The following is a 13,453-nucleotide window of genomic DNA, read 5'->3' on the forward strand; positions in this document are numbered from 1 at the left end:
ACATTGAACTTTTTTATTTTTATTTAAAGTACTTTTACTGGCTGGGTATGGTGACTCATGCCTATAATCCCAGCACTTTGGGAGGCCAAGGTAGGTCTGACCTGATGTCAGGGTTTGAGACCAGCTTGGCCAACATGGCAAAACCTCAACTCTACTAAAAAATACAAAAAAAAAAAAAAAAAATTAGCTGGCATGGTGGTGTGCACCTATTGTCCCAGCTACTCCAGAGGCTGAGGCAGGAGTATTGCTTGACCCAGGAGGTGGAGGTTGCAGTGAGCCGAGATCCTGCCACTACACTCCAGCCTGAGTGACAGAGCAAGACTCCATCTCATAAATAAATGAATAAATAAATAATAAATACTTTTACTTCCTTGATGTAAAGACATTAGGCTCTGCTATAGTCGGATTGTTGGTATCTCCTTAAATTCAAATGTTGAGTGAAGTCTTAACCCCCATGGTGAAGATATTAAGAGAAGGGGTTAGGGGGAGATGACTAGGTCCTAAGAACAGAGCCTGAAAGAATAAGATTAGTGCCCTCATAAAAGAGCACCTAGAGAACTAGTTAGTCCCTTCTGCCATGTGAGGTTACAGAGGCAAAGCTGCTGTCCGTGAAGGCAGGAGGCCCTCACTGACTCTGTCGTTGCCTTGATCTTGGACTTCCCAGTACAGAACTGTGAGAATTAAATTTCTGTCATTTCTAACCCACCAGTCTATGGTATTTCGTTATAGTAACCTAAACAGACTAAGGCAGGCTCGTTTGATGGAAAGAAGAATAAAATAAAAGGGCAGGATCCAGGATTTCTGAACATTAAAAATAAATGTAATTTCGGAGTTTAGCTTCAAGACAGTCTTTTTAGGTCATTTGCTACTTCCATATAATTGCTCTTACTGGATACATACAGGTGATAAGATATAGAAATTTGAAGAAATAATCTAGGAAATTTAGTCCCAGAATTTGTTTTGTCAAGTGGAACTAAACTTATTAAAATTGAGTTTCATAATATTTTACTGGATTCGTTCTATACTGTTTCTTTTTCAGAAGAGATAAAATGTTCTACAGGAATCCAAGATTGTCACTCACTCAGGCCCTCACTTGGTGGCAGTATGTTAGAGAAGATGGCTTGTTTCAGAGCCTGGTTCTCAGCTTCACAATCTACAGATGGTTCATTCTAGCCACATGTGCAAGGATGTGATATTAACTAGAGTACACATTGATTACTTGAACTTCCTTGAAATATCATTTTCAAGACAAGACTACTAAGGACTGTGAGTACATTCTCTCAATACTATAATAAGACTAATAATGATATCTTACATTTTTGAGGTTTTAGGAGACACTAGACCCTGTTGTGAGTACTTTACATGTATTGACCCATTCGTTCCTCACTTTGACATTGCAGACCAGGGCTTTCATGACAGCTATCTTACCAGATGATTAGACTAGGGCAGGCAGAGGTAAAGTAACTTGGCAAAGGTTACAATAAATGACAGAGCTAAGATATAGTCCCTGGCAGTCTGATCCCAAAGCCTATGCTCTCACTACCATTTGAATTGTCTATAGCAGTTTCTACGGCACATGAACTCAAAGTATCGGTGGCCAAAATACCAGACATAGATGTTAGTGATTGTGAAGATCTTCTAGGCAGTTATCCTTCGAGGGATGACTTCTGGGGTATGGCTTCCTACTGTGTAGTCCGTCCATCATTTATAAATTATTGCCTTCTGTTAATGATGGCTAGGGCTCTATGATAAATTCATATCTAACAATGCTTTCGCAGAACATATAGATGATCTGATAAGATTGTGTGCCATTGATAAGTCTGTGCCTTATGGCTGTATGGAGGCTGAGGTAAGCAATGCAGGGTCATCATGCAAGCCCCCTGGATGTGCCATCAGTGAGGCATGAACACCTGGAGGCCCTGAAAAGACTGTGAGGCACTGTGAGGAACTGGCTTTTACCCTGAGTTCATACAGCATCACAGGTTTTGGAGCCCAGGTCCAGGTCACTCTTGTTGTTGTAGAATAGACCATGGAGGCTCAAGGGCAGAAGCTGGGAGACCAGTGAAAAGCCATCGCTATAATCTAGGTGAGGTTCAGTGGTGCCTGGACCAGGGAGGCAGTGGAGGAGAAGGTGAGATGTGTTTTGAATTTGAACGGGAATAAGGTGGAAGAAAAAGAGAAGGAGCCAAGCATTTGGGCCTGCCCATCTGGAATGCAGCTTCCAGTTAGAAAGGGAGCCATGCGTATTAGCATCATGAGCCTGGAGCCAGACTGCGCCGGCTTAATTCCTGATTCTGTTATTTACTTCCTGCAGCCTCGGGCAAGTTACTTTTCTGTGCATCAGTTTCCTCATCTATAAAGTGGAATTACTGATAGTATTTCTTTACAGTGTGGTTGTAATGGTTTCATCAGCTACCATACATCAAACAGGTAGAAAATATTGTAAACATTGCAATAACATTTACATTTATTGTTTACCGAGATGGGGAAGACTGTATGGGGGTCTTTTTGAGAGAAAAATTATCGATGCAATACTGCTTCCATCGTAGCTCATCATTGATGTGTCTGCCAGCCTTATATGTCTGTGAGCCCCTGGGGAAGGTTAGTACGGGTCTCATTCTAGGAAAGCACTTTGTGCAGCCCCTGGAATGGGGGAAAGCCTCCAGCATGCCTGCTAAGAATGTACAGTGTTGGAGAAGCCCTGGTGGTCCAGGGGATAGCTTGAGGGGGAGGCTTAACTTCTTTCTTGTCTTATCAGTCCCTAAGATATCATGAACAGGAAAGGGAGGAAAAAAAAGTCTTTCTCCTTTACCAGTCTTAGGTTATTTGCTGGGGCCCTGCAAATCAGACTGACAAAAGACAGCGTAACAGGAGAAAAACAGATTATTCAGATTATTATCCTGTGCAGGGTATGAGGAGGAATCTTAGTGAAGAGTAGCACAAAGGGATAATCAGAACTTGGGTTTACATAGCATCCCAGCAAAGAGCAATGCCTTTGTAGTGGTGACAAGACCTTTAGCCTTCCGAGGCGGAAGATTAACACATGGGGGCACTCATGGAGTAAGCTTTGCTTGTACAGGTCCATCTCAGTGTGGATGTTTTGTTCTTTTCATAGCCAGAAAACTTCCTTGTGAAAGGAATTGATGGAAGTTCTCATTTCTCAGGAGTTTCTGCTTTTACTCAGATAAGGGTTGTGCCGGGAAGGCACATGCGTCTGTTGGGTCTCATTGGCCTCCAGTTCAAAATAACGCTTATGCCAAAGTGGTTTATGTTGGGGTGGCATATTTTGATCCTCAACAAAAGTAACATTAAAAAATTGAAACATTGTACTTGCCACAGACATTCATTTCAACACACCCCAATGCAGTAGCATTTAAACTCTCACCGTGATCAGGGGCCCTAGATCTGAAATCGGACTAGGTTGATTTTGCATCTCTGTTTTGCTTCTTGATCCATGTGTGACTTTGAGTGGATTGAAAGGCTATTCTAAGTACATTTTGCTGCCTAAATTGAACATAATAATATTGAATGCCCTACGGGGTTACAATAAGGACTAAATGACAATGTATATAAAGACCTTATAGTGTTTGGCATATACTAAGTGTTTGATAAATATAAATTTTATTTTTTGTTGTTATTATGTCAATTCTCCTACTAAGACAGACACTATGAAGGATGTTCATTTGAAGCCAAATTTGATGGTGTATTCCTTCTACTATGCATGGGAGGAAGAGCTATCAAATTGTAAACATTTTACTTTTTAGAAATAGGATGCCATCTATTTAACTGCCCTTGCTGCTTTTGACAACCTTTGCAAACCATTTATGGAGACCAAATCAAAGACAGAATCCCTGTGCATGATGGAGGAGCAGCACCTGAATCAATCTGGTACCTTTCAGAGGCTACAAGGCACAGAGAAAGCTTAGCCTTCATGGCTCATTGGTGTTGAAAAAAATCTTGAGGCTCATCTTATGCAAACTCCTCATTTCACCTTTGAGAAACTAATCTGCAGAGATTACATATTGTGCTTTGGGTCACACAGAAGTGTTAAGACCAGAACACTTGTTCTGTGATACCAAGTAAGGTTGGGGACCATTCTTCTCCATCACTGATTCTCAAATGGTGGTCCCTGATCTAGCAGCATCAGCTTCACCTGGATGGGAACTGATTAGAAATACAAGGTCTCAGTTTTGTCTTAGGGCTGTTGAATGAGAAACTGTTGGGGTCAGGCACAGGAATCTGTGTGAAAACAAGCTCCAGGTAATTTTGATGCATAAGCATATTTGAAAAGTACTACTACTCTTTGTTGTGTTTACACTGACCATTTTTCCAACCTATTAATATATATTTCTGCATATCGAGATAGAAATGTAAGGAAGCCTGAATATACACACAAAAAGAAGAAAAAGTAGAGATCTTTTGGTAGTATCCAAGACACACACATACCCACACTTTTTGTTTTCCCACAGAAGACAAGTTATCTATTTATTTTACCATCTTTAGGTCTCACTACTAAGAGAGCAGCTCTCTTCTGTGATTTATTGCAAAGATACAAGTACATTCCCAGTTTCAATATTATTGGCTGGATGTAGTAATGACTATTGGCTCTTCCAAGCATGTAAGCATAAATACACCAGAGAAGGCAGAAGGTGTATTTGTTTGAGAAATATTATTGTTTGGTCCAACTATTTTGTTATTTTTCTCCAAAAATATAACAACATGAAAAAGTAAGGTGAGAGTGCCAAGAAATTGATGTTTCATGGCAAAGCCAACAGTCTCTGGAATGCTTAAATCGTGTTCCATAGAGCTGTTACTTCCTTCTCCCTGAGCATCTGTAGGTGGTGCATGAAAGCTGTTGAGTGTAATATAATAATGATTTTTCATAGGTCTTTCTGGACAGATCTTTCTCACTCATCATCAAACTCTATAAAAGTGCCTGGTGATATTGTAGCTCCTGGAGTGTTTTGATTATTTTGTATGAAACTTTATAGCCAAAGCATTGGGTTTCTAACACTCTCACAACAAAAGAATAAAATAGTTTGATTATTTTATAAAAAGTTTGAGATGAGCTGGTTTAGGGCATCGATAGTCCTTGGAAAACATTGCTAGTTTTCTATAGGATTATCTTCACAATTTGGGGTAATTGGGCCAAATTAAAATTGGTAATTTTAAGGCTTAAATTGGAGTTTCAATCTTAAGGAGGGATTTTGGATGTGGATCATTGATTATGGGAAGAATTACATATATTTTCAGCCTTCTAACCACTTCACACATGATAATCATTATTCTTGCTCTTTCTCAGAATCTTCATCATCATCATCATTAACATCATCACAGCTGACATTTACTGAACGTTAGCAATGTGGTAGGCACTGCAGTAAGAGTTTTCATGTGTCTACTCATGTAATCCTCAATGGAACCTTAAAGGTGAGTAATGTCATTGCCCATTTTATAGATTAAGGAACTTAAACAGAAGGATAAGATTTAGTAACCCAGGATCACAGGGGTAGGGAGCAATGCTCAGGATAGAAGTCCAAGATGTTTGTCTCCAGAGCACTCTCTTAACCTCTATATGCTGCTGTTTTTTCATTTCTTTAAACCTGACGTCACTGCTAAATTATGTGTGATTACTTCCTCTATATGAGAAAACAAGACTGAGAAAGAGGAGAAGCCTTGTTAAGGTCATAGGGCCAGCAAGTGGAAGGCTGGTCTGTGTGGGCCATTTGCAGCCCCTGCACTGTCTTTCACAGTGCTTTGCACACGATTTTGGTGTCTTGTGTTTTTCTGTGTCTTGCCTTTGGCTCCAATGTGTGGTGATTTTCACAACATTTGTCCAAGAACCATCTAGTCTTGGCCTTTTCTTTTTTTTTTTTTGAGATGGAGTCTCGCTCTGTCACCCAGGCTGGAGTGCAGTGGCGCGATCTTGGCTCACTGCAAGCTCTGCCTCCTAGGTTCATGCCATTCTCCTGCCTCAGCCTCCTGAGTAGCTGGGACTACAGGCGCCCACCACCACGCCTGGTTGATTTTTTGTATTTTTAGTAGAGACGGGGTTTCACCATGTTAGCCAGGATGGTCTCCATCTCCTGACCTTGTGATCCGCCCGCCTCGGCCTCCCAAAGTGCTGGGATTACAGGCGTGAGCCACCGCGCCCGGCCGTTCTGGCCTTTTCAAGTGAAGAAATAGAGAATGTGGCTGAATACTGAGACTGTGCTAAGAAAGATATACAAAACTTCTGATTCCATCAATAATTATGTTGTAGAATGTGCGACTGACGGTCCAGAGGGAATAGAAAGCTCAGTTCCAGTTTGACTCCCTGCTGTTTATTCCTGTGTGCTGGCAGGTTGCTCATTAAATGAATCTCTGCTTGGATTTATAATGGTTGCTAACAGATACAGTTGATATTACTTTTTTAAATAATGAATAAGTAAGTACTGTCAACTAGTAGACATTAACAAATATGTTTTGGACAAAATAATGACCTTATACCATTTCGCTTCAACCCTCTTTCTGCAGAAAGTGAGATGAATGTGACTTACAGAGGTGTAGTGAGAATTAGTCTGTACACCTAAAGTGTAGAGTCCACGATTTGTTACCGAAGAGGCACTCAAAAATGGCAACAACTGTTTGCTATCAGAAACTGATTGCCTCAGAGTGTAGGTTATCTAGTGTCTCTCTTTGAATACAAAAACTGAGTGTGGGAGAATGTTTATTCACTTAAATTTAGCTTTCTAGTGTTTTACTTTGCAACTTCTCAAGCCCAGCTAATAATCCACCTTCCCATTAGCTGGATAACTCTAAGAAGTAGGACTGTGTCCCTTTCTCCGTCAAATGCTGCTGTGAGGCCCAAATAATTGTGAGCTGAGCATCTTACTACGTGTTTTGCTTTAGATGGATTTATGTTGCCACCTGGTATTAAAAAAAGATGGAAAGTAGGCTCTTGATTTTATCCCCTAAACTTTGAGGAATTGGGGAAGATTTAGGATAATTGATGGAGTTTATTACTTAGTTTGTCCAGTGCTCCTGGGTTTTTCCCAGGAGGTCTGGAAATGGAACCCATCTCTGCTCAATATTCTAAACTCTCCTTAACTTCCTACCACTGAATATCCCTCTGGTTTAAGTCAGTCTTCTCAAAAGCAGGATGTGCGCACTTCAGGGAATGGAAGATTCCTAGAGTTGGAGGAAGAATATACTGAAATTTTCATTTCCATTTCTTTTGGTTTAAGCAAAAGTAACTTAGCCATTATTATCTTTAATGCTGGCATTCTTCCTCATGGCCTATATGTTGGTAGGGCTGTCATAGCTGTCATGCCATTTGCTTTTGGTGAATAGTGACTTATGGAAGATTTTTTGGAACCAGTCAAATGGATTTGCGAGTTATAGTAACCACCTTTACCTAAACTAACCTAAAAAAGTAGATGACAACTTAAAACATCCTGCAAAAACAAACAAGCAAAACATAGTTGAATAGTGGTAATTCAAGCACAAGCAAAAGATAAGAAAGTGGTCAAATTGACCCTTACACTCTTGGTATGAGTTCCGTGTCAGCCATCTCATGGTAAAATTGATGACAGTTGGTTAGTTCTGACAAGATGCCATTCTAATAAATTAGAAATGCAAGGTTAGTTACATCCATTATTGCTGACACTTCCTACTCTAAGTATATCTTATCTTGAGACTTTAGCTAATGATAGCAGCACACCTATACAATTTACCAATAAATAAGGCAACACACCAAGTCTACTATTATGTCCTTTGTTTCCTCTGTCATATTAGTGCCTCTAATCTTCCTAATCTTTTCTTTCCATCCTTCTCTTTGTAGCTAGACTCACTGTTCACAAACACAAATCAAATTGCATCAGACCCACTCACTCCCACTCCCAGCTTAGAACTCTGCAGTTGCACTTAGAATCAAATTAAAAGTCTTTACTGCAGCCTGTGAGGCCTGGGATCCAGGTTTATCCTAACCCTTCAACTTCGTCACATACTCACCTTCCTTTCTGCTACCTACTCTATGGTCACCCTGTTTTTTTTCTCCATTCCTAGTACAAGTCAAGTTCTTTTCTGTCTCAGGATAGTTGCACAAGCTATACTCCTGATAATAGCTGCCATCTCTATTCCTGTGGAGTTCAACTGTAAATCTATCCAAATATGTGCATTTCTCATAGTCAGTGCTAAGTGCAGCAACTCTTTCACTTTAGAAGTTATAATCTGCTTAACCAAGACTGCTGATCTCTAGAAACTTCGCTAATGAGTATGCCTTTGAATTATCATGTGTTATTTTTTCTCACTCTTACAATAAGATAACTGGGCTATTTGGTATGTCCTGTTGCTGTCTGTATAATTTACTCACCATACTGGATCAGATGATCAAGGTCTGCCAACTATAGAAGGTAACGGAGGACAGTTGTCAGAGCCAATGACTAGTTAGCCAAAAAGGATGTACTACCATCTCTGCCAGAGGAAGGCAAACCGCTTCTACCTGTACTGACTAATTGAGTCGGGGGAAAAGTGTATTCCTAGTAAATATTAGCATACCAAGTGCTAGGGGTTGTGTTGGTCTCTTCAATAAATACATGACATTTAAATCACAGCTTGATTAAATTTATAACAACTCACAGCTATTTTTTTGTTTGTTTGTTTCTTTTTTGAGACGGAGTCTGGCTCTGTCACCTAGGCTGGAGTACAATGGCACAGTCTCAGCTCACTGCAACCCCTGCCTCCCGGGTTCAAGCAATTCTTCTGTCTCAGCCTCCCAAGTAGCTGGGATTACAGGCATGTGCCATGATGTCTGGCTAATTTTGTATTTTTAGTAGAAATGGGTTTTTTTTTCCATGTTGGTCGGGCTGGTCTCGAACTCCGGATCTCAGGTGATCCGCCCACTTCAGCCTCCCAAAGTGTAGGGACTACAGGCGTAAGCCACTGCACCCAGCCATCACAGCTATTCTTAAAGTGTCATTCGGATTCACCATTCTTGCATTTTAAGAGTCCTTTATGATATCACTAAGCTACGCTATTTCTCCCAGAAGTAGAGTATTGCTTTTGATTTACCAGTTTGTCGAGGTGGAGCAGGCAGGTCCAAAGGCTCCACTTGGCCCTTTCTACCATGGTAGTCTTTACTCCAGAGTGCAGGGGATCCACATGGGACTAATGCCAGTTCTAAATGCATTTATGCATATTTTATGGACATACCATAAAATAGATCTGGCAGTCTACAGGGCCGCTGTGAGACAAATTTAGATAGATTCTTTATTGAGTTTCTTTCCATAAATCCCCACTGTAACCATTCAACCATTGTATTCTCAGGATTGGTGTCAATTCAGAGCTAACACCTAAGAACCCCCTGAAGGTCTGGGCATCTCTCATTCACATAGTCCGTCTTTAAATAGCTGCAGGTTACTCTGGGAAAGAACTGGGGAGATTTACAGCATATACTTGAGGCCAAGTTTCAGGATACTCTCCCAATAGTTCCCCAACTCTCTCCTCACTCCAGGGGCTCAGGATCTGTAAACTGGCTTAGGTGTGGTATCTGGCTATGGATTTATACCAGCACCTCCATGAAGTTATATTTTTTTTCCATCAGAGATAGTGATTTCTGGATTATATTAATCAAGTCATATCATTTTTGGCCACCCATCTATTTTATTCATAGGAAGCCAGTAATAAGCCTCCACAGATTTCTAAGTGTCAATACCCTCCGATTGCTACTGCATCTCTGTGGTCTATCACAGAAATTGGGCCAACTTTGTCTCTGATAATTAAGCCTCACCACTGGATCCCTGCCACCCTGAAATAGCATCATTTCTATTGAAATCAGAACAGCCAGATCAATGGCAAAATCTCTCATCATTTCAAGGCTACATAGAATAGTCACCGAGAGCTCTTCAGAGACGCTGGAAGATTCTCGCCAATCTGTTTCTCTTTGCTTTGCTATGGGGTCAGGTTAGGAGGTAGCTAAGTGTGTTGCACATGAGAGGTCCACTCTCCCATGTCCATCTACTTAAGCCTCCAGTTTCCTTTATTTATAATATGCTAAGGAAGCTTCCCTCTCAACTCTGCTTACAGGCCACCATAGATGCAGGCTTCAACTAATCAAACAACCAAACCCTTAGAGCTACTCCCAGCTATGTGAGCTAAACAACAAATCCCAAATTTTTGAGGTAGTACATCCATGTTTCTTGTTCTTTCTCTCTATGCATACACACACACACACACATATATATGTACAGTGTCTTCCTTGAGAATATGTTCCATAATTCTTTTCCCATTTATATAAGAATATACATTACATGATTTATATATTAATATCATATATAAGTAATATATATACTATGTTAAAATATGTATACATATATGTATATAATAATAAATAATAGTTAGGAGTATTAATTAACAAGATCTTCCATTCCTTGGAGCGGTGATTAGACACCTAGAGACTCATAGGCAAATAAGCGATTGACAACCGTAAAGCAGAGGGGCGTGAGGAACTGCTGTGGGATCTGAAGTCATGGAAGAAGGGCCACCTGAAGGCAGCTGCAGTTGTGAAAGGTCATGGCTGCTACCAGAGGCATGGTACAGGAGGAAGCAGGAAATAATGCCCTACTCCCTGTCTTCTGTCTTCTGGTCTTTTGGTGATCGCTTGCTGGCTGAAACCAATTGGAAATCAACCAGCAAGGGAGCCCTGGTGATGTCCTTTGTGTAGATCAGCCTCCCAGGAAATAGAGAAAGATAGAAAAGATTGGCAAATGATCTAGAACAGAACTATGCAAATGGAGAATAACCAGCAATCCATTAAAAAATCAGAGACAATGTACAATGTCCCGAGTTTACATTTCGGAGACTCATACATTGTAATTCTCATCAGTGAAACAAGAAATGAAACTTTATTTGGAATTTGTCTAAGACTTGTAACGTTACTTTTTGACCAAGGAAAATCTTTTTGCTTCCTGGACATAACTGAAGGTAGGCATTGCTCCCACAGCTGTAAACTTTCCAATTCCCCCCATCCCCACTGTATTGAGACAACATTAATTGAGGCATTTTTATGCATTTCTGTTTCTGCCATGCCCACTGGGATAAAGGGGTAAAGACATATGTGTTGAGGGAATTTCCAACTCGATGCTTAAATTACTTCTTTTTTCTATCTCTTTAAATTCATGCCTTTTGGAAATCATATTCCCAGAAGTATCCAATTTTCATCTTTAATAAAATTGTGGTTGAGAGATATTTGCTTGTTAATGGTAACTGATAGTATAAATCTATTTGAGCATTGTCATGTTCATAAACTCTTCTCTTTGATACTGTTCAAGTATTACAGGTGTCCTTCCTTACCGGCTTTGTAATCCCAAGTAGAGCTCTGTTAATATTTTATTTATACAAGGGCGTGAGTCCACAACCCTTTGGTGGTCAGACCACCCTCGGTATGGAAAGTATTGTTATAATAAGAGATATGTTTACATATGATATTTCTTAGACCTTAGTAGGGATCCTGATCTTCAATAAATAGAAGTATATACTGAAACAGAAATTAACAGACTATAATTACAAATGTTTTTACACATATAAACATTATGTATTAACTTGGTAATTTGGGGTAATCTAGATATATAGGAAAACTAAAACCTCATCTGTAATTCCACTATTGGGATGTTCATTATTAACATTTTTGTACGTATTATGTCAGTGCTTTTTTTTCTTGATGTACATATAGTTTATATATATATATTTCTATGTCTATATGTTATAAAATCTATATATCTTACATATATCGATACATATATGTGATATAACATTGATATCAATTTGGATTTTTTTCTAATTAATATACTATTTGTATATATTTTAAATAATCTACAATGTAATCTTTAGTGATTTCATGTTGTTACATTATTTTAACTAGTCATAATTTATAACCAATTTCCTATTTAAGAAATTATAAACAGTAGTCTATCAAGCCCCTTAATTTTAGAAAAAAATTATATGCATTTATAATAAATACTTCAAAGTCTAATTACCTGCAAGTGTACTTACTGAGTTAAAACATTTCATGGATTATTTATTTTTTAAAGTTTTATGTACTAATGTAACAGAAATACAATCAGTTGTTTTGTCTGCATTCATCATAGATATTTTTGTATGCACTGGATATGAAAAGTGTCAGAAGGTTTGAAACCCTGACGGATTATTCTGGGCAGAACATTTTCTTTTTTGACAGAATGGTTGGCTCCTTGGTCCTGTCTCTGCTTCACTGAACAGGAGCGCCTGTTCTGTTTGACTTCATCCATTTTGAAGTTTCAGATGGTCACAGCCTCTGAGACAGAGTGACAGAAGGCCATCAATCAGCATAAATTGGTGCTCTTTCCACAGGTCTGATCCTGGGTTTGGAGAGACTGTCACTGGCCATTCCTTGGGGTGTCAATTTGTCCTTCATATTGATGTAGCTAGTCCAGAGGCAGCAGGTCGTAGTGCATGGTAAGGATTCTAATATTAAGTGCCTTTTAAAAACCTGAAACACACGCATGCAGCTTGAATTTTGAGAGCACCCTGCTTTCTCCTAGAAATGCTGTTCACTTGTTAGCAGGTCAATATTGTTCTTGAAAGTATTGATTTTCACTGACCATACAACCATCCCTGTATGCCTCCTTCTAGGAAGAAACCATGCAGAGCTCGGATATTAATTTTGTGGTTGTCTTTTAAAAAAATTACTACCTTTGAGCGTCCAAAGGCCGAGCTGGAGAAGCAACATTAAAATCAATGCCCAAAAAAGAGCTCCTGGGTAGACCTTATATTTGGCAATAGTAGAAGCTACTAAACAGCCTTTGTTTTGAATGAGTATAAAGAAAAATAATAATCTTTTGTGCATACACTACTACCCATTCCTTCTGGGGACAGTGTCTTTAGTGGTGATGTAAGAGAGCAGATGCATGGCATGTAAGTGCATTACAGAATTGTCCTAAATGCTTCCTCTAAGCTCTCTGAGAGAAGGGCTTTCAGGATGACTGACTTCCCATTCTGACTAGTGTAGGCTTGAGCTAGCAGTTCGCTGAGTGTGCTCTCTCTCTTTTCCTCCTTCCCTCTTTCTATCTGCTCCCCTCTCTGTCTCTGCTCCACCTCTCTCTCATTCTTCTCTCCCTACTTCTTCCTTCTGTTTTTTCTTTCTTCTACTTTATTTTTTGATTTTTTAAAATTGCAAACGTAATACACGTTAATCACGTTAATTGTGGAAAATTTAGAAATGCAGAAAATTGTAAAGACGGGAATTAGCAAAATCATCTGTAATCCCATTTCACAGAATGAAATGCTTCATGTTGATGGGACTGGAAAGGAGTGTGTGTGTATGTGTGTATGCACAGCCATGTTTGCACACATACATACACACACACACAGGTATCCATATATAATTAACCAAGATGGCTAGCATTAATTTTTTATTAATAAGACCAATCTGGTTATTTTT

The 13,453-nt window shown here is 39.4% G+C and overlaps 1 long non-coding RNA gene across 1 annotated transcript; it reads left to right on the forward strand.

Moving 5' to 3' along the window:
- The first annotated feature begins 274 nt into the window (after positions 1–274).
- Positions 275–13,144, forward strand: LOC103877210. The gene is made up of 3 exons (XR_002516826.2): positions 275–1,266; positions 5,303–5,427; positions 12,364–13,144. It is a non-coding gene; the product is annotated as an uncharacterized LOC103877210 (long non-coding RNA).
- The last annotated feature ends 309 nt before the right edge of the window (positions 13,145–13,453 follow it).

Source organism: Papio anubis, chromosome 14 (assembly GCF_008728515.1).
Source record: "Papio anubis isolate 15944 chromosome 14, Panubis1.0, whole genome shotgun sequence".
In the NCBI taxonomy this organism is placed as follows: Eukaryota; Metazoa; Chordata; class Mammalia; order Primates; family Cercopithecidae; genus Papio; species Papio anubis.